This window comes from Xiphophorus couchianus, chromosome 9, assembly GCF_001444195.1.
Source record: "Xiphophorus couchianus chromosome 9, X_couchianus-1.0, whole genome shotgun sequence".
Lineage (NCBI taxonomy): Eukaryota > Metazoa > Chordata > Actinopteri > Cyprinodontiformes > Poeciliidae > Xiphophorus > Xiphophorus couchianus.
In genome coordinates, this window is record NC_040236.1 from 17,575,553 (window position 1) to 17,596,714 (window position 21,162).

Sequence of the window (21,162 nt, forward strand, 5' to 3'; positions counted from 1 at the left end):
TTGTGGCCAGACTTGAAAATTGCTGTTTCCCGATGTTTTCTTGGCAGTCTTATTAAGCTTGAGCAATTTCACAATAAAATAAAATAAAATTAGGTAAAAGTTTCACCTTCTTCTGAAGATGGACAAAGATACGAAATAAGACTTGCAGCTTTAATCACAGCAAAGTGTTTCTAAAACCTGCTGACTTAGGAAACTCTAGTTATTTGTAAAAAAAAAAAAAAACTTTGTGTTGCTCTATCATAAAATCCCACTTCATCACACCAACAATTATGGTTTTAACTTCACAAATTCTGAAGCTTCTGGAAAGGAATATTTTTGCAATGCTCTCTATAATCAGTCAGTTTTTGTGCTTGCAGGAGCTTGCATTTAATTTGTTGGTGAAAAAGAAACTTGGTTAAACATATTTTTCAGGGAGCAAATCTGCCATTCTTTTGTAAATCCAAATATTAAATATAGGCACACAATTATTGACGTCATCATAGTCAATAAACTAGAATACTTATTCTAATGAGCCCAGATTAAAACCTATCTTTTGAAAATAACAAACGTTAAGAGGGCAGTAGTCATAGTTTTCATCAAGCTGACACATCTATATTAAAAACATTTTGTTATTGATGTGATAGAATATTCCAATAAGAAATCTTGATTTTTCATTGAATGTAAGCAGACAACACCGAAATGAACAAAAAAGAATTAATTGGTGTGTTGTATTTTTACCTACTGAAAAAAAAACTGCCAACGTGTTAAAGCAGGGGCCTCCTCCAGCTTGCAAATTGAAAATATTTCCAAGCTAGGCTGCTGCTTTAATTATGAAAGAACAGCACATATATCCATTTCCAAATAAAAGATACATCGGAAAATAAAACGTGAACAAGATTTGTTGTTATGCGTATGTGACTGAAACATGAGCTATCACCATGTGGAAGCCATATGTTTTGTTTAAATTAAAGGTGTGCTACAGCACCCTCACTCACAGCAGTATTTCTCAGCTGTATCACTATTGATTGTCTTGGTATATTCCTTGTGAAAGCATCTGATGAATGTTTAAGCAGGAGGGCTCACATATCCTCCTGTGTAAGTCTGACCCTGGACTTGTGCCGCTTGTTTCTTTAGTGCTCTAGGGATGCTATCATCATTCAGATTCTATGTATGTTGTCCTGATATGTTGGCCTCTTCACAAGTCTGGAAGCAGACCGTAACCCCATGGCCTTCCATATGTGTCTGCAGGTCTGATTACGCATAACTTTCCTTTTGCACAAGGCTAGGCGTTGTAGTACGCCCTCACAGGAAATAGTGTCATGTCCCATCCTAATGTCATTCAGAACGCCAGTCATTTAGGCACAAATGTTTAAACACAAAAGAGAAAAGCTGGGGCGTGCCATAAGCATGCAATAAAGCATTTTTACAACAAACAAATGTAGAGCTCCTCACCGACTTCTTTTTTTAGCAATGTGATCTCAAGTATCAAACTGATTTTTTTTTTTTTTCCATATGTGGAACAGATTCAGGAATGACCACAGTGGCCTACCTCCAAATTTATTTTCATTTGTTATCGACAGATAAACTGCTGAACCTTGAAGTGACTGTTCCAACAAGACAACAATGAGCTGAAACACACATCAAAAGTGTTTTTGAACACAAGCCTTCTGTAACGGCCTCAATTTCAACCCTACCGAAAACGTGTGGCCTGCTTAAGAGCTTGGTCTTGTTCAGAAAAATAACCACCTGCAATGCAATCTGCCAACTCTGCTCTGTTAAACCTAACTCTGATTAATTTTTTAGATACTTAGATATATGCCGTCCATCTGTCCATTCATCCATCCATCCATGTCTCAGTTAATGAGAGCTGTTCGTTGTTTTATTTCTGTATAACTTTGCAATGCTCTGCATACACCACAGTGGCTTTTTAATTTAAAATTATATTATTTCACTGGCAAATGAATAAAATACAAGAATGGGCTCGATGGATGAGCACAGAGGATTTCTCTTTCTGACAAAGCAACTGAAGTTAAATTTTGTAGTGCTAAAATGTTCTACGTTCACACAGCATTTGTAAAACACTACATGGGCATTTGAAATTTATATTTCGAAATTTAATATTTTATACAATATGTACATTAATTAATTAATTTATTAGTTATTTTTCAAGAAGATACTTAATACAGATTAATCAACTGCTTTGGTGAACTTCACCCAAAATAATAATAATAATATTGAACATCATCAAAGATAAAACGACTTATACTCAGAAAAATTTACATTTTCAGAAATGGATCTTCTGAATGGTCGTTTAGAAGAGACTGGGTTCCCTTCAAAGAGCCATAAGTCCTATCACTAGTAGAGAAAAAAATTGCATTAGCTTTTAATGTAAGTGTATGTGTGTTAATCTAAGAATGGGACTCGCATGTTCTGTTTTTAACATGAGTGCGTCCAGCCACCGTCTGAGCATTTATCTTTAAATATTATGTTATGTCTGCTGCCATAAAGAATGTCATATGGTAATATCACTGTGTAAGCATTTGCATGTGTCACTCTGAGTGTGTATGCAATTTGGTTTTGCCGGGGACCTTCACTTGAGACCACTGATGTAAGAAGTGGGTCAATCCCACGGTGCAAAGTCGAGCATTGACAGGTCTGAGAAGCAGAGGGATGAAGAAGAAGAAAAAGGAGGAGGAAGAGGCTGAAAGCAGACCTCAGTGAATCAGAAGCAGCATCACAGTTGAGGCAAAACATACAGCGTGCGTGCAGCATGTACGCCACGTGCTCCCTATGTGGGTGGACTGAGCAACGAGCTAATCAGATGTGTTGATGTGTATTGGGTGAGAGCGTGGCTGCTCAGAGAATGTGTGGGAAAGCTGTCTTTGACCTTAAATCTCACTTTCATGCTGTGGCAATCGACGACTTGTCAAACGAGGGCTGATCTAGACATGTTTTGAAGGACAAGTTAAAGGGTGGACAGGGCAAAACCCCTCCAGAGCTGGAAAGTGTAACTTGCCCCGATGTAGAAACACTTGATAAATCTAGAAAATAACATTTTTCAAATTTGTCACTTTGTGTTCTAGGAGCATCTAACTAAATGAGAGAAAATCAAGGGAATTTAACTAAACTTAGTCAATCAATTTAGCAGAAAAACGTGACGAAAGTACATTAATGAAATAGATTTATCCCACAGATGCATTTCAAGTACTTATTTTTTGTTTATTTAGGTGATTATAGCTTACAGATAATGAAAACCCAAATGGAGCTTTTTTGAAAAGAATTGAATTTGGCCTAAGAAGTGTGTACTGAAAAGCAAGACATGCTATATTTCATGATATTTTCATTGATTGCCTATTTTATATTAATATTTGTATGCATAATTATAGATTATTCATTGATAGTTTTAATAGCAGATCATGTGACTAAAATACTTTAAATTACAGGTGAATTGTGTTACTATGCTGCATCAGTGAGATTCAAAATTTTATATTCATTTTAATTCATTTCCTTCTTTATGTTAAAAATTCATAGAGAAGTGATTGATCGTATATTTCCTCAGTGTGAATAAATTGCCATGACATGAATTCATTTCTGTGAGATCAAGCTGTAAGCCAAATTATGCTATGTTGTTTGCGAAAAGATCCTCCCAAAAATTGTGATGTTGCTCAAAATACATCACTCTGCATCTAAGAACCGCCAGTTTGACTTTTCTGAATTACCTAACAACCTTGACAGGAAGATCCAGTTTAATTAGATGTAAATGTAATTATTTCATACTTAAATGAAGATTATTGCCACAGACTACTGTGCTGGAAAGTGCAGGAGTGTTTCTCTTTCTGACGCTCACAGAAATCAGGATGTGTTTAACAATAAACTCAAAACAAATCTGATACCATAACATGGTTAAGTTCTGAGTTATAGCTCTTACTTTGATTTTATTTGCACAGCGGGGGTGTTCCCCCACTTTTTTTCCCCCTCCTCTGTTCTTTGCCCCAGAAGATGCCTTTAGAAGTATTCTCTCATGAGAAGAATGTAACAAATCCCACATTGTTCATTGTTGTCTGCTTCTCCTTGAAAATGAAATGAAAGATTTAAAAAAAAACGAAAAAAAAACTTCACAATAGTATGGGCTGAGGTGTGGGACAAAAATGGAATTACAAAGATCACATTTTAATCTTCCTTGATCTGGTGTGTTAAGAGAAGGGGTGTGTGTGTGTGTGTGTGTGTAAGGGTGACACTGTCTTAGAGAGTTGGGGGAGGAAATAAAAAAAAATCTTAAGTGGAAGAAAGGGACAGTGAAAAAGCAAAAAGGAAGGGGTGATATTTAGCTGTCCTTGAGGGTTTGGGATTCATGAAAGGAGCAGTTGCAGGCAGGGAGAGTGGGCTGTTTATTTACAGCAGAGAAGATGTCTCCCTCAAGGGCTTTCCAGGGAAGCTTGTCCCCGTCATCACTACCTCAGCTCCTGCACCTACCCTTCAGCTAAACTCTGCACGTAAGCTCCACCCAGCCAGGGAGGACAGCAAACGGGGGCGAGAGGGGATACTCTCCTCCTTTTCTCCTAGCCCCTGGCAGAGATCTCTTCTACCACCCCCCTACTGCCGACTCCTCTGTCTAAAGCTGAAAACGGAAAGGGTGGGGAGGAGGTTGGGGGGGCACTCGGTGCCTCCGCCTCGGCAGCAACGAAAACAAGGAGACTCCTTATGCCAAAGAAGTGCTTATTAAATCCCAGGCAGCCTTGCAATTGCGCCGCGGAGCGAGTCAAAATAAGAAATTGTTTGTTGTTGGGTTTTTTTCACCCTGCCTCCCTCTTACCCCAGATGCTTTTTTAACCTCCTCATGATCAGCCTGGACTTTCCACTTCTCCCCCCCACCTTTCCTTCCTTTTCATCTTTGTACGAAGCGATGTGTGGCTGAGGCAAAAACACGGGACATGACAGCCCAGCAACAAAAACATGCAGATGTGACAGTGTGAGAAGGCCACTGGAGGGCAGAAATAAGGGGTAGAAGAAAGAGGTGGGAGTGGGAAAGGGTGACAGTATGGGGAGAGAGAATGACACAAACAGTAAAATCTGATAGAAACCGAGAGGAGAGAGAGAAAAAAAGAGGAGCGGGCATGAGAGAGGAAAGAAAGAAAGACTGGGATGAAATGCTTGGAATAGTGAGGAGGATTGTTAGTGTGGATAAAAACAAAGAAACAGAGGGGGTTTGTGGGGAGGAGGGCAGAATGAGGGGGCGCATGTTGTCGAGGTGGCCCGGGTCCCTGGTGCCCTCCTGTTTCATGGCTCTCACAGCTTGTCAGTGAAAACAGCCCAGCCATGTAGACAGCTGTGCTCAGGAGGCTGCGGGGGCGAGAGGAGAGGAGCAGAGCGGAGAGAGGAGAGGAGGAGAAGACCTTTGTTTTCCATTTTGCTCCATCAATGTCCTGATTTTCCTCCCGGCTCCCCGTACGCACGCTCCATCAAAATTTCTGGGCTCTGCCATGTTTGCTTCCATCATCTGCTAAAAAGGAGAACTGAAAAGAAAAAAAAGTCTCAATTCAACACACAAGGTTGGATCTGTGTGAACGTTGATGTGGGCATTTGGGTTTTGCTGTTCTAAGTAACTGTAGACAGATGCCACGTTTTGACCGAGTAGACTTGATGATGAAGAAGTGGCTTTTGTTTGACACAGGCACTCATGGCATGAAAACTCAAGGAGGTAAAATTGTTTTAAAAGTAAACTTGGTAAACTACAATCTCATGTGTGTCGAGCACCCGGCTACAGGCTAGCTGCTTGGCTAATTAATCAGTTATGGCAGCTGGTTATGCCTTTGTTACTTCAAAAGAAGCAGAATGGCATGAAGAGCCACATTCTGCTCAATCAACGTTTGAAAGGAACCACTAAATTCTGGGTCTGCCACGGGTTCTCCTCCCAGCAGTGACTACATGTGTTCCCAGAATGGATGATTGTTGCAAAGTTACTGAACTGAGGAAGTCAACTGTCCACCATCACAACATGTTGACACAGGAGATGCGATTGCAGCAATGTTAAAAAAGACTCGATGGTTGGGTCTCCTTTCTTAATAATTGGCATCAAATAGGAATGTGCTTAATTGAATTTGAATCTCTTTGTGCGTATTGACTAAATAATTATGTACATAAATCAGTCTGAAATGAAACTGAGAAATTTAGCTGACTCCAGGTGAATGTGCTTATTGCTGTTTTTTTAACTATTGTCAAAATAAAAGAGGATATGTTACAGGTAACGTGATCATAATAGTAATATGTCATTTTGCTCTAACATCAGAAGGAGTTTCACTTCATCATCTCATATTTTAGATTCTTGTTTTAAATTTTGCTGTAAATATCATGCGAGTCTCATACCTTTCCTTGCACTCTTGGCATACTTGAGAAGACGGCTAAGAATCGGCTGCATTACAGGGGCGATGCTGACAAGCCGCCATTTCAGCTAAGTTGGAATCAGTCACAGGTTCGATGGAGTGATTTTTATGAGGCCTAAAAAGTCCTGGCCGCAGGCTAAAAGGATGATTTCATCTCCGCTTCACCCCCTCAAACAAAACATCTCCCATCATTGAGACTTAAAAGAGTGTGACAGCTTGTCATCCAGATCATCTCCACTCATTTGTACCTTTTTGTGTTCATGCCTGCAACATCAGAGAGATCACGCAGATCAATGCTCGCGTTTCTTCTCTTTGAAGTAGCAAGTGCTGTCCCTGTGGCAGCACCTCCCCAGCCCCCTCACCACCACACCCCCTGCCTTCACTCTGACCTTCTCAGTTCCTCATCAAGGCCTCTGGTTTACCTCCACCTCTTCGTTACCTCCCCCTCCGCCGTTTCCTGCCATCTTGGCCTTGTTTACGAGCCTCTCCCCTGGAAGGACAGGTTAATAGAAGGCCTGGCTCAACTCAGACCCGTCTGGTTTTCATTCACTTCTTAGTAAGATTTCATAACCAGTACTACCTGCCACACACACACACACACACGCCACTTTGCTGAAACGCCTTCGGTGAGCACTGTATGTGAACTTTGTTTAAAAACAAACAAACAAAAAAAACATAAACGCATAGTAACTGTATTTCTCCACTTGTGAAAGTAAATCTGTAAATCTTGTTTTTGGCACTCGAACAACAATTATAATTGTTATACTGCCAGACAGGACACAGTTTAAAAAAAAAATCAAACACAAAAGAATGTGTATGCAGAAATCTAATATTACTACATTTTTGCTGTAATAACAAATAAGGATGCAGATGTTTGTTTTTTCTTTAGATTCAAAATCATCCAGCTTACACTAACAGACCGGGAACGATGCATGGGAACGAGCTGCTCAAGAAACAAGCTAGTCATGAACTAGTGTAGCCTGGAAAAAGAAAATAATGTCCAATTGGATCATCTGAATCGCTTCCGGCTCTTGTATGGGTTTAGTTTTTCTTTTACACCAAACCGGCCGCAGTGCTAATCCAGGAATTTCCACTGAGTTTGGGATAACTCATCTGGTGATGTCTCATCACCAACTCCTAGCCCCTGGAGAGGAAACAATTTTTACCACAAGCTGGAGGCAGGTTTCATGGTTACCAGAAACAAATCCAAAGACCTCACACATAACAATCCTCTTTCAAGTGCTTTGGGTAAGTTTCCAGAGCCACTGATTAAAACTATAAAGCTGCTGATATTAAAACATTTGTTTGTATGGACAACGAGCAAAAATCATGTTTGTGAAGTCAATCTTTCTCAATGCCCTACAAGTACTCAAACTAAAATAGACAGGCAACCAAGAAATTTTAGTGATGTAATATCATGGCACCAAGATGGTTCTCAGGCTGTGGAAAATCAAGCTGGTTCTTTTATATGACCAATAAAGAACCGGCTCCAGCGCCAGCCTTTATTAGTCACTGGAACTGCTGCTGGTGGGGAAAAAAATGTGCTACTGTATGTTACCAGGATCCTTGTTCAAACACAAGAACAACATGAGTCTCTTGTCTTTTGACAAAACAAAAAGACAAAGGTGTTTCGTAAACTAGGGCAAATATTAATAGCATAGATTTTTTTGTTTATTGCAACTGGAGTAAGCTTAAGCGTTGAGAGTGCAATGTTACGAACCACAACTCTGCAACAAACATCTATTTACTACAGGAATTATGGTTTTGTCTGCAGCTTATGATTCAGTTCTGTGGCAGCTGCTCCAGCCACGTGTGCATGTGACTCCTGGTCACAAAGTACCGATTGGGAAAACAAAAGATGCCACACCAATGTGAATCAACTTGTGACAAGTGTCATCATCTAGCATAGGGCCTCTAATTGTGCGACACTAATAGTTCAAGATTTTTTTTACATATGTTATCATATGCCCCCAATCAAGTGGAAACCATCACTACTTTTCTCTGACATAATTTCATGCTTTTGCAATGTTCACTGATTTTTGCCCCAAACCTCCCTACTTAATGCCGCCGCAATGTGGTTTGCATCTAAAGGGTAAGCGTACTGGAGCTCTCAATTAAAGACAGAACAGTGAAGGCAGCCTCCAGCGCAAGAGGTTACCCTGTAAATCAGCTTTCAAGGACACAATAACAACCCCCCGAAAATATAGGAATACAAGCGCTGTGATCTTTTTATTGGGGGGGGATGAATGAGAGGCAGGAACTGGAGAAACGAGGAGTCAGGCCTGCTCCGTAAGGTTCCGACTTTGGGTGGGTTTAAATCACCTTGACTGGCTGAGCTCTAAAATCAACAGCAACAAAAAAAAGAACGAACCAACTCCCGCCTGATCAGAAAGAGACTGGGAGACCGGTAAACAACGTCCGCCCCGTGCTCTGGAAACCCAGGGAGGGAGAGGAAACGGCATGTCCTTGGGACTTCAACTCTGACCCTCCTCCCTTGATGAAATATGGACCTTGCCCTGTGGTGTAAGCTTGTTTGAACTCAAGTCTCTAATGGGCAAGGTTGTGCAATTCTTTTGTGCGTGTCTTTTTGTGCTCCATGCATGTTTTTTTTTTTTTTTTGTGCAACTCCAGAGAGTTAAAGAAAATAAAGCCACGACTGAAAAACAATAACCGCTCCTGGAATGTATGTTTCGATTATTGTTCTGCTTCATTTGATGTAATGGTTTCACAGCAGTTTTGGTCCTGAAAGGAAGGATCGCAGATCAGGGAGTTCATCCCTTTGTTATTCCGATGTGTTGATTATGTTTGCACAGTTATGAGCTGGCGAGAGACATGTAATAAACTTTTTTATGACTAGAATGAGTTAGTGGGTTCATTTGGAAAAAAACAACATATTCTTTGCTGCTCTTTGATAAATGTTCCAGGAAATGAATTGTGTGTCATACTTGAGTGTTGTAACTCTTCGCACTCATATTAAATGTGAAACTTGGTGCACGATCCATCACAGCAAGCACAGCTTCTGTAGCCATTGTCACGGCGAAGGCTAATGGGGATGCCATTAGCTTTCTTTGCTGCCCTTCTCTCTGCTGCCTCTTTTAAGCAAACAAACATCCAACACAGTGACCTTTATCAGAAGATAAGTCGTTTTTAAGTCAATGTTAAGGGATTCTCTTTTTCTATTGAATAAGCTAAGAATGGAGTTAAAGTTTTAGTATTTTTAGGATTAGGATGGCCATTTTGTGTCACCATACAATTTATTTCTTATAAATTGCACAAGCAATATACAATTGCTCACTTTTGGAGGTATTTTCAATGTACTGCGAGAAAATATTGCAAATTCCCAAAACTGGTTTGATTCCTCATCTTTGGCCATTTGCTGCTCTTCTCTCTCCTACCTGTTTTTTTAAGGCTCAATTACTGTTAAATATACCTACTTATAAATTTAAACTTGGTTTCAACCTTTATTAACTTCAAGCTACTTTATAACATGATAAATATAGTTTTGGCTTGCAGACGAATAGCAGGGCAAACTGAATACTAGGCTGTAGCAAGTTCTGTTTTCTAGGTACCATCTTGAAACCGTTGTGCCTCCGTTTTAGAAAGTCATCCTTCTGCAGGTTTCTGCTGTTTAAAGTTTGCTTAAGATGAATGCTGGAGACAGTACAGGAATATATTTGTGTAAAACTGGTGGGTTTTCCGCTCAAGCTTTTCACACTGTCAAAAACTCCCAACTAGCCCAAACCCTCTTGCTATTTATTTACTACTGACAACAGACACAGAAACACACAAGTGGGATTTGAAATGTTCCACTTCCCTCCGACTCCTCCTGCTGTGGCTTCTAGTGGGGGTAATTTCAACTTGTCGTCGTTTCCATGGTGCATCTGAAACACAGGACGCCTTTGTACAAATTGATCTGTCCAACGTCCCCCATGCTGTGCCTGGTGTTTCCCTAATTGTCTATGCACATGTTTCAATCTCTGCTCTTTTAAATTTCAAATGACGGAGGGAAAAAGCTGGATGCCTTTTGCCCAATTCATAATGCACCTTCAGATGAGGGATGGTGGCCACAAGTGTCGTAACCTAGCAACCAGGAAGTCGCTGTGTGAGAGAACACACATAGAAAAAGAGAGAGAGAGAGGAGGGGGCTTCCTTTAAAAAAAATAAAACGCTCTCACTCCTATTTATTCATGCCTTTGTTTGACCAGCTATTTTGGGAGCTTTGGGTGTTTCTCTCTCTGATCCAAGGTTTCAACTATTTTTAGCGTCATCTACAGCTTTCTGTCCCTTCGTACGGGAGGGGAGGGGGCGGGGGGGAGACACTGCTTAACCCCCTTTTCTATTTTTGCTGTGCTGCCTGCATCTGTTCCACAGAACCACATGGGAAAACCAAAGGGGAGGATTCTTGAGAGTGTGTGTGTATTTGTTAAATGAATGTGTAAAAGGGAGCGCGTAAGAGGGGATGCAAGACAGCAGGAAAGAGAATGAGGGAGGAGAAGAGACAGAAGGAGTGTTTTCCATCTGCTTTTTTGGCTGGATGCAGTCTTTTTGTTTGCTGGGCAGCATGTTTTGTATTTTAATCTGGATATCTCACCATCTGGGTTGTGGCCTCATACAGAACATTTCCTTTGTCCCTGTTTATGCTATATTTGTGACTGCTGTGTTCATACACTCATGTTAGATTTAATAGCGCATGCATATATGTTTTGTCCTCTGGTGTTTATGCAGAAATACGGTCTGGTTGATAGTTTTTGGATCAAAATGAACGTTTTTCTCTTTTCAGAGGATGCACAGGGGAAAAAAATAAAGCCACATTTGTGATATTTTCAATCTTTGAGGAGCCCAAAACAAGCAATGAGCTAGAAGTTCACTGAATAATTGACTCATTAAGTCCTGGTCAGTCAGTTCTTCTTGTACCATAAATTTATTACTAAAAGAGAGTGGTGGATTTGATGTGTGCAATGTCTTTGCGTAGATGTCTGTTAGATTTATCTTGGGTTGCTTTAGACGGCAAAACTAAACTCTTATTTTAAATTGGCCATCCATATTACTAACTGTCTCTTGTCTATTCTTGGTAAGAGTGACTGCAAAATGTGCAGCATGTCTTTCCAAAGGCTAAAGAAGGAAATGAACAAAACATAATTTTCCCACACCTGTTATTTCTTTCAGAGATATTTACACCTACCCTTCAATTTTCAGTGTCCTCTTGCCAAAAACGGTCATTTATGAGGGACGGTTGACATCTTTCCGAATAAAACACATAGTCAGCAGGCTTATATGTCATCAATAGTCGTAGATTAGTTTTAAAGAAACATCACACTGAAATACTCTTCTGGACAACCTTTTGTATTTCCGTGCTGCAGTGGCCAAAGAGTGAGAAAGTAAAAGCCAGAACGTGATGTGCAATTCCTTTGTTTGTTTTTGTTTTTTTGGTTGTTTTTTTTTTTTACAAAAAATATATTAATAGAAATATTCATAAAGTCTGGATCAATTTAATTTGTTTTTGCTTTTTTGTCACACTTAAATATCCCCGATATTCCATGCATGCATCCATCTTCTATACCTACTGGTTCTTGCTGTGTTGCAGGGGGATAGTGGCTGACACTGGGTGAACTTTGCAAGATACACCCTAGTCAGGTTGCCAGCCAATCACCGGGCAAATCAGACACACACCTTTCTATGCATGCACACCATCAGAGGGCAATTTAGAGAGACAACAGTCATGTTTTTGGACTGTGGGCGGAGTACCAAGAGAGAACTGACACATGCACAGGGAGAACATGAAACTCCATGCAGGAAGACCCGGGTCCTAAAATGTAACCCATGTGTTGCTTTTTAAGATCTTTTAAATTATGTATGTGATTTCTGGATTATACTCATTGGATCAAGATGTATTCTTGTTTTGGGCCAGGATGTTACATTTAACTCGGTTAAATCAGAGTTGATTTATCATTTAGCAAGGGATCAGTTACTTCCCACATAGGGTCAAGTTAGTTTGAAAAGTTTTCCCCTTCATTAAATAAAATAATTGTTTTAAAAACTCCAGTCTCTGTTCACTCACCTTATCTTCGTATGATACTAACATTTGTTTAATCATTTGAAACATTGAAGTGTGACAAAAAAGCAAAATAAAAAAAAAAGGAGAAATCTTTAAGGGGGTACATTTTTATTTCACAGACTAAAAATAATTTTTTGGCTCAACTGAAAGAATGAAAATAAAACTTAAAGGCTTTCAACTGGAATTCAGTTTCCTCAATGACAGATTAATGTCATGTTTTAAAATAGTTATCGCCACATGACCCTTTCTGTTGTGTTTTATTCACACTACTCGGACAAAATTGAATATCTGCTGATGTCTTTTCATAATCACCACTATTCTGGCTTTCAATTGTGTCTCATTATCTCAACTCCTACATTTGCATAGTCAAAGCCAAGATCATTTACATGATAGTATAGTTACAATTCATTTCATAACCCCCTCTCAGCTCTTCATTGTGTCTGCAGGGAGCGATACGGGGGGAATAAAAAAAAAAAAATCATGTTGGTTTGGGTGAGGGGGTTGCTCTGTTGCTGATGTGTAGCTCTCTAGTGGCAGTGTGATTTCACTGTCATTGGCTGGAGAAAGGTCACTGCAAAGGCGCATTAAAATGGAGGGAATAAATAGGCGAGCGTTACTGCAGTGCATAGGGAAAGTGGGTTTGCCAATGAAGTCCCAATCTATTCCCCTCACGCTCCCTGTTCTCTCCCATTACAGACCTCATCAGCATCAAATCCCTACAAGCAGCAGCAGTAGCACACCCTCCCCCACATACAGTATGTTTCCACTTTCTCATGTACACAAACACACACACACATAGACAGATCTTGAAGAAGGAGGCTATTTGTTCAAATGTTCTTGCCAGTCCGTAGGAGTGCATACTGTGTTCATGAATATGTGTGCAAATACCACTTCCATATATATGTCACATTTATCTATTAATATCACCCTATTATTTCTCTTTACGTTAAGCAGCCAAGTATTTTTTTTTATAATCTGAATTTTTGTCAAATGTAAATGGTTGGCATCTGGATCTGAGTGAGTTCTGCTCTGGGCTGGTGGTTATAAATAAGTAGAGATGTATCTAATGTAGCCTGTAGACACCACTGAACCATATTATGCTTCAGATCGGCAGCATAATATGGTTCTGAGCATGATTTGACTTGACTTGAAAAATTACATTTAGTCCCTGACACAATATACAATCTTGGGTTCATGACTGTGGACTCTGTTGATTTTACCCAATTGCTAACTTTTGCTCGTGACGTATGCAATGTGCCAGTTCAACACTAAGAATCTTACCGGAAATTTCCAAACAACTATCAACGTGACTGAACGGCTTTGTTCAGTTCCTCCATTCCCATTGCTAAAACTGCAGGTGGACTACAACTTAAATTTGATTTGGCAAGGTATTTACAAGTTAAAGCAGAGGTAAATAAATTCAGTGTAGACTTATTAAATGACAGTGAAATAACCCTTTTAGATTAACACTGTTTGGAATTGATGTAGCAGGTGCCAACTTAGCCTTATGTTTGGTTTGCTAGGTATGTTCAAGATACGTAAATCATTACGTACTAGGTTTTTTGTTAAGCTCACATCTTTATGAAGTCAGCATTGTGCTAGCTGTTCACGAAGACCAATATATAATCCATTGTATCGTCTCAGTTTTACGTATTCCTGGGTTGAATGCCATTAATATGATTCCCTTGTTCTGGAGTTTTCTTTGGGAGTGTTTTACTGGTTGATTGCTTATTTAGAAAAGCAACACACACGCATTCTGATGACAGATGAAACTCTCGCTTCATGCTCTTTCTGCGCCATGCCTGTATCTCCTCTACCTCCACATCGCCTCCCACCCTAAGGGGATGGACCAATACCTTGGCTGCACCACTGTCTCCCCCGACCGCCACCGCCACAAAGTCCACCATTCCGCTCTGTCCTCTTTAGCTCAGCTCAGCTAACATGACAAGCCAGGCAGATGATGATAAATGCAGAGGAGGAAAAGCAATTACTGGATCAGTTAGGTGTAGTAGGGAGCACTCAGGGCGCTCATTACCAACAGACCAACAGTGGGGTTTGGGGACTGCACAGACACAGAAACCACGCTAACACGCTTTTCACCATTTAATGCAGAAACAGCATCCTCCTGAGTGTTTATCTGTTACTGTATTTTCTTTTTTCACCTCCATTTATTTAGGCAGATCGAGCCATTTATATGCTCTATGATTATAGACTCAATGCAGCATACATACCATATTCAGAACAATGAGTACAAAAATTAAATCAGAGGTGGCAAGCAGATGACAACATCACTTAAGGATTCACAGCGTGAATGGGCTAATATAAGTGCAGCTGAAATGTGCCATGCATTAGCTGATTTGAGCTATACAGTTGTCTGACGTGCCATCTGCACACCTGTCAAAGCTAAGGCATGGTGCATGTATAGAATGCATGTCACAGAGAATAAGGCAACCCTTGGTGATTGACAGTAAGACTGAGGTTGTCATAGGGACAGCAGCAGTCCTGACTGTCCCCTGAGGAGGATGTAGAACAGCATTAGTAAGGGAGAGGCACACACACCCCCACACACACATAAATATTGGAGGGGAAAGAGGATAAGGGAACGGGGTAAGATGGCTTTGCGTTCACCCCACGAATATTTAGACAGGAGAACACTCTTTCTCGCAGGCTAAAACAGAGGCAGTTTCCTGGTCTCTCTGAGTATGCGAGTAGTGGGTGGGTAGATCGCAGGTCAGGCCCACGCAGCCCTCTTTCAGCCGTATAGTGTGCAGCCTGCACTGACTATGCGTTGGCCTGAATGGCAGACAAAGACACAGTAGCTGTTGCATACATGCACATAAAGGAAGTAAAAGCAAAGGCAGAAAATATTCTTATCTCTTCCACGTGACTGCCCCCTCTAAGTTGGAGACAATATAACTGCACCTTGAGAAAAAATGTCTGTGTTTGCTTGGCTGAAGTCAAAGGGACACGTTTCAAGGTATGCATTGTAAAAAGATGGAGAGAAAACTGTTTTAGTCGTCTAAAAGGTCTCCTAGGAGTCTAATGTGAGAACGAAGTAGAAAAAAATAAACAACTGCATTGTGTTAACCTATTTTAGGATTGGATTCCTTTTACCTTAAAAAACCTTGATTTTTTCTTTTTCCCTGACAAAATGTGCAGCCACAATAACACAAAAGTCCACAGGTCCTAATTGCGGGTTAGCTTTACCACTAAACACAGTAAACATGTGATTATAAGAACAGCTTGATTCTGCTGGACGTCTAATCACTGGTTGTATTGCGGTTCACCCTGATATCACTTTCCTTAATCCTAACTGTCCGAGGAGGTGTGTGTGACTTCGATAATGGGTTTGTTTGGTTATTTGGCTCGCCGGGGTTTTTTTTTCACAGGTCTGACCACATTTGGACCGGACAGGATGTTCTAAACAAGTTCGCGCTCGAGGGCTTCTGGGAAAGGATGATGTAGTGCCACTGTAGGTGGCAGAGATACACAAGTCTGAAAGTGTGTCTACGTGCATTCATATCTGTGTGATGTATGCATGCGTGTGTGTGTGTGTGCGTGTCAGAGTCACACTGAATGTTTGTGTATATGGGCGAGTGGGGGTGGTAAGGCTATAATCTGCTCCAAACTGCTTGCGGGCAGAGGCGAGGTGGGCGAGACAGTGATATGGAGAGAAAGCAAGGGAAGGATAGAGTTTTGGGGGGTGGTGGTTGGCAAGACACACGAAGTATAGAAAGAAAGGAAGAAAAAAAACCAAGAGGACGGAGAGTGAGTAGTGGAGGTGAAATGTGAGCAGAGTGGATTCATATGGCTTACTGATGCTTTACAGTTACTGTACCCACTGTCCTCTTTCCTCTCCCACCTATTGTCATTCCGGGCCCTGTGGGCGCCAGCAAAGCAGCTAATTCCTCTGACATTTACGCTGCTTTTTCATCCTTCAAATGACGCAAGCTTGGCAGCATTCAGCAGTAGTGCCCACAATGTTCTCAGGTGGACAAACGAGAGGGTGGATGATGCAGAGTGGACAATGGACAGCTCGAGCCCGACTGAGACTCAGAACCAACATAATGTTATGTTATTAACAATTTTCTTCCATTAAGACAACTATCCACAAAGGATACTTTGTGACTGATGCCATGGCACAACTTTTGCTCATAATAGCCAACACTTGGATGTAAATGTATCCTTTTAATTAAATTCTAAAAAAGACTCAAGAGACCTGTCTTGTTGAATTACAAGTTGAATTACTTGACCCAGTCTTAATTGCTGTCTTAGACATTGTGGTTGTTTTTGAATCAATTGTTTGATGCGCCATATCAGAGTTCTAGGAATTTAGGAGCTCCTAAACGGCCAACATTTTGGGCTTTTTTTTTTATCTGGTCGTATTCAGCTTACAGTATTCCTGACTGACAGCTTAGACTGTTGGTAGGTGGATAAGAATCAAGTCGAAACACTTTCCACAAAGAAAAAGCACATGAAAGAATAACTAGTATAGAGCTTGTGCAACTTATCCCATTGAATTATTGGGTAGTTGGGGAATGCCTCTTACAGAGCATATTTAAATCTGTGTACCCAAGAAACAAGTTTACTTATTAGCAAATATTTATTAATATCTAAAACCAGCTTTCTGTGATGCATTAAATTATTAATAAAATTACTAATCTATTGGGAAAGATCCTCTTAAACAGATACTAATAACTAAAAATGACTGTATCAATGTCTGTAGACCTGTACATGTCAGTCCGTGTCAGTGTTATTATTATTATTATTATACCTCAAGCTATCGAAGTTAAAATATCGGACACCTTTCAACCAGCAGCTATTACAAAATGCGAAGCATGAGTAACCACTTCTTTTCAAAAAGTACTTTTGAGTTGATTACAGTAAAGCAGCAATGACATTAACACTACTGACTTCTGCTTAAGGTCTATAAGGGTGGGTGTTAAACAAGAACAACAAATCAAAGGATTTCCCAAACGGCTGTTATCATCACAATGTGGGTAGTCTGCTCTTATAACATTATAAGCTGCTGTGGCCACCACAAAGGAATGACTCACCACATGGATGAACATGTAGTTTACATGTTGCATCTGATACCATGTGCCTTGGGCCTACAGTGGACCTTTAGAAGGGTGGAATATGTGAAGCTCTATCAGGTCTACAAAAAAAAGGACTTGCTAATTTTTGTTATTTTCTTTTTGCTAGTTTAAAACAGGAGTCTTGGGGGACATGCAGGGCTGTTTCCTAACTTAAATCTTACCACTCAACAAAATAGCAATTAGGATAAATCAGAAACATAAAAAAATCAAAACAAGTACACGATTTTAGATTCAGGATGTCTACAAGTCCAAGGTTTGTGATTAGTGCAATTTGCTTCTCAGTCATACTATGCATATGACTTAACCTAATTTACCACCACTTTACCACAAACCAGCTTTAATAATTAAAATGTTCTTCTTTTTCACTACTTTAAAGAACTACTTGCAAATTGTTATACATTCATCAGTTTTCCAGGACAGTAGATTTTCAATGGAACATTTAGATATGGAATTGGAAGAAGTTTGACAAAATTGACTTATAAAAATGCAATTTCCAAAACACAAATCACACACTAACTGTGAAGTTTATTGTATACTGTAACCCTCACATCTAGATAAATATTTGCTCGCATTATTAGATCTGAGAAGATTAGGAATGTAGGAATGAAGAAAAGAGCTTTTTTGCATATTTTTCAAAGATGAAATAATTTTTTGATGAAGGGTTTTCAGGATATTAGAGAAGCAAGATGTTTTCAAATATCTACAGTAAAAAGTAATCTTAAAATCATAATAATATTGTGCACATATCTGAAAACCTTGCTACTTTGTTTATTTGGTTGTTTATTGGAGTGCATACAGGAAACTTTGGGCCACTTTGCTCCCCCTTTTTGTTTTTTATCAATCGGTCATTATTTTGTCCAAAATAACTTTGCAATACATGTAAACAAACTGTTTCGCAACAATGTGCTTGAACTTATTGGTTATTTGTCTTGTTTTCTGATGAATTATGAAAATAAATATTCAGAAAAACACACAAGGTTACACATAGCATCATCTCACTTGTACGGTTAGTCTTACTTCATAAACTGTCCTCATGAACTGTTTTTTTTATTATGTTGCAAAACTTTTACATGTAATCAGTTTAATATTAAGTGTGTATTGTAGTTCATAGGTGTACAATTAACATGCAGAGTCCTGTCTGTTCATAAAGGATCTTTAGAGCTAGCTCTTTAATCTGCATCTTATCTTTCCCTCCATTTGCCCTTTCTCTTCTCCACGTTTTTCCTCCCCTCTCCCCCGCGTGTTCTCTGCAGACCTAGTGAGACAGATATAATTGTCAGGACTCCCACAGAACCTGAGGGAACAAACCACTGCACTCAGTGCCGTACACTCACTGACACATTCATCAGTGCATTACATAACTCCCTGACATGGCCCTCATATTGGTGGAATGCACAATCAGTGGTGAACTGACACTAGACTCAACATGCGAACCGACACATCCAACACAGAGACAGCCTTGAAAAAGACATCTGTGACAAAGGATGAGAGCTTCAGCAGCAGTCCCTCTTGTCATTCCTGAATTGCCTTTGCAAATGAGTGTAAAGAGAATGCAAATATCTCTTTGTGGGTTTTAACGCTTCAAGCCTGAACATGCAAATGATGCACAGAACCCATTCTCCTGCAGAGAGTCGGCTTGTCGACTCCTCCACTCCCTGTCAATGCTCCGACTTTTAATCTCCGTCTGTTCTGATGCTTCAGAGGCCGAGCTTCAACTGAATTGGGAAGAGACCGACATTACACTCGGGTTCAATTTTCTCTTGATGCGTCTCTCGCACTGCTCAGGCTGCGATGCCTTGAAGTTACGAAGCAGAAAAAAAAAAAAAAAAAGAGAGCGAGCCAGTGCTGACCTAGTCACTGACCACTCTGGATGAAAATCTTCCTCATCGTTTTCATTTTTCTTCCTCTTTGTTGTGATATTGTTGCGTCCGCAAAGGCGTGGGTTCAAACCAAGTTCACTGCAGGAATAAATAAAGATCCACAGGGGTGTTATCTGGGGTGGTGTGATGGGAGTACCCCTGACCTTCTACAGATGGAATCGCAAGATGATGGGCGTATAGCTGATTTTAATCAATCCCTTGACAAGATATAATGAGAACTGCTTTTCGAGTACCAAATAAAAACCAGTAAATGTAATGATTTGGGATTCCTTGGTTTACACTGATCATATTGAACGAATTACCTTATTTCTCCAGCACCTCCTCTGCAAAACTATTTCTGCACATATAGAAACACATACATATTCCATACGGAAATGGCATTGACATCAGAGAGGTGAAGACTGAAGACAATATCATTATGATTGAGCTGCAGTCTGTCAGCCCCCCTCCATGCAGCCTCCAGTGCTCACCAGCACAGATCTAAACGATATTGACAATTGAATAAATTTTCTACATGAAAGCACATCAGCTGAAGCATGCCACCCCATCACTCCCTTCTCTCCACACCTATATGACCCACTGAAGTGCTAAATAATTACATTATGTTCCAGACGCTAATTTGACTGAGAGCAATACTGCTGGTCTCATTTCACCAGAGCTGTTTTCATACATTTGTGCTGGTAAATCGGTGCATGAAAATGAACCATGGGATACTGAGTTGTTGCACACGGGTGATAATCATGACCATAGAGCGTGAAGTACCTGCAGGGTTAATGATGCCATTGCTGATGTCTGTCATCAGCAGATATTAAGACCTGCAATTATCTAGGTTTCGTGGTATTTCACACAAAAAGTTGTCACAGCAGCCATACTGATGTATTTACAGACTATTATTTGCATGCCTCTGATCTTTTATGAACTAGGAAACATAAGGGGGGGGGAAAGGCATTTATTTTGGACAAGTGAGTTGCAATCAAGCTATGAGTCCAAGGAGTTGGGCAACATCTCCTATTGTAAGTGATAAAGATTAATCATAATGAACAAAGAAAACCTCAAAAGACAGTTAAAAGGCAAAATGTATAATTACTTTCTGCTCAGATCAGTGCATACTGGCTGGCATGAGTCAAAAAGAAAAGGAAGAACATCTTTAATTTCAGTTCAGTTGAGCCCTGAATGATTATTTTACTGCTTTATTGTGTGTATCATGGATGGGACGGTGTAAGCAATGTAAAAAAAGAAAAAGTGTTGCAGCATACAACCAGTGGCCTATGATGTTATAGTTGGTATCTGACACACAGTTTATGTAATTAAAGTCCTGAATGTCCTAGAGTGAAGTCAACCATCACAAGCTCAACCCTTTCCTTCTAAACTGCTGATGGAAATTCACCTGAACCAACAACATAGTAAAGTGTGGCCTTTATATACCACTTATGACTGCTGATACTGTACTCAACACATACCAACACTTTGTTGCCATCTAGCTGTTGAAGGTATATCCAGCTATCCCTAATTTGGCAGATTTTCATCGTTAATACCTGCATTTATGTATTTAGCGTGAGCTATTTTCCAGTTGTCTACTAAATTTAGAAAGTTAATGCCTCTCTGTCCACAAAGTGGTGGGTTTGGTTTGAATCTGCAAGAACTTCAAACCAGAGACAGTAAGGGGGTTGGTTTGGACTCACATCACCTATTAGCTAATAAGGTGATTTGTGAACATGAAAACTTTGGATGCAAGCTCTCTGAGTAACCTTGCTAACCAAGGGGTCACA

General features: G+C 40.1%; 1 protein-coding gene across 4 annotated transcripts in view; it reads left to right on the forward strand.

Annotated features, from left to right (window-relative positions):
- Nucleotides 1–21,162, forward strand: part of LOC114150444 (mast cell protease 1A-like) — a 100,461-nt gene that overhangs the window by 23,456 nt on the left and 55,843 nt on the right. For all 4 annotated transcript variants that reach the window (XM_028026843.1, XM_028026841.1, XM_028026840.1 and 1 more), the window contains exon 3: nt 13,111–13,169. The gene's annotated coding sequence lies outside the window, so the exon portion shown is untranslated. The remainder of the gene's footprint in view (nt 1–13,110; nt 13,170–21,162) is intronic.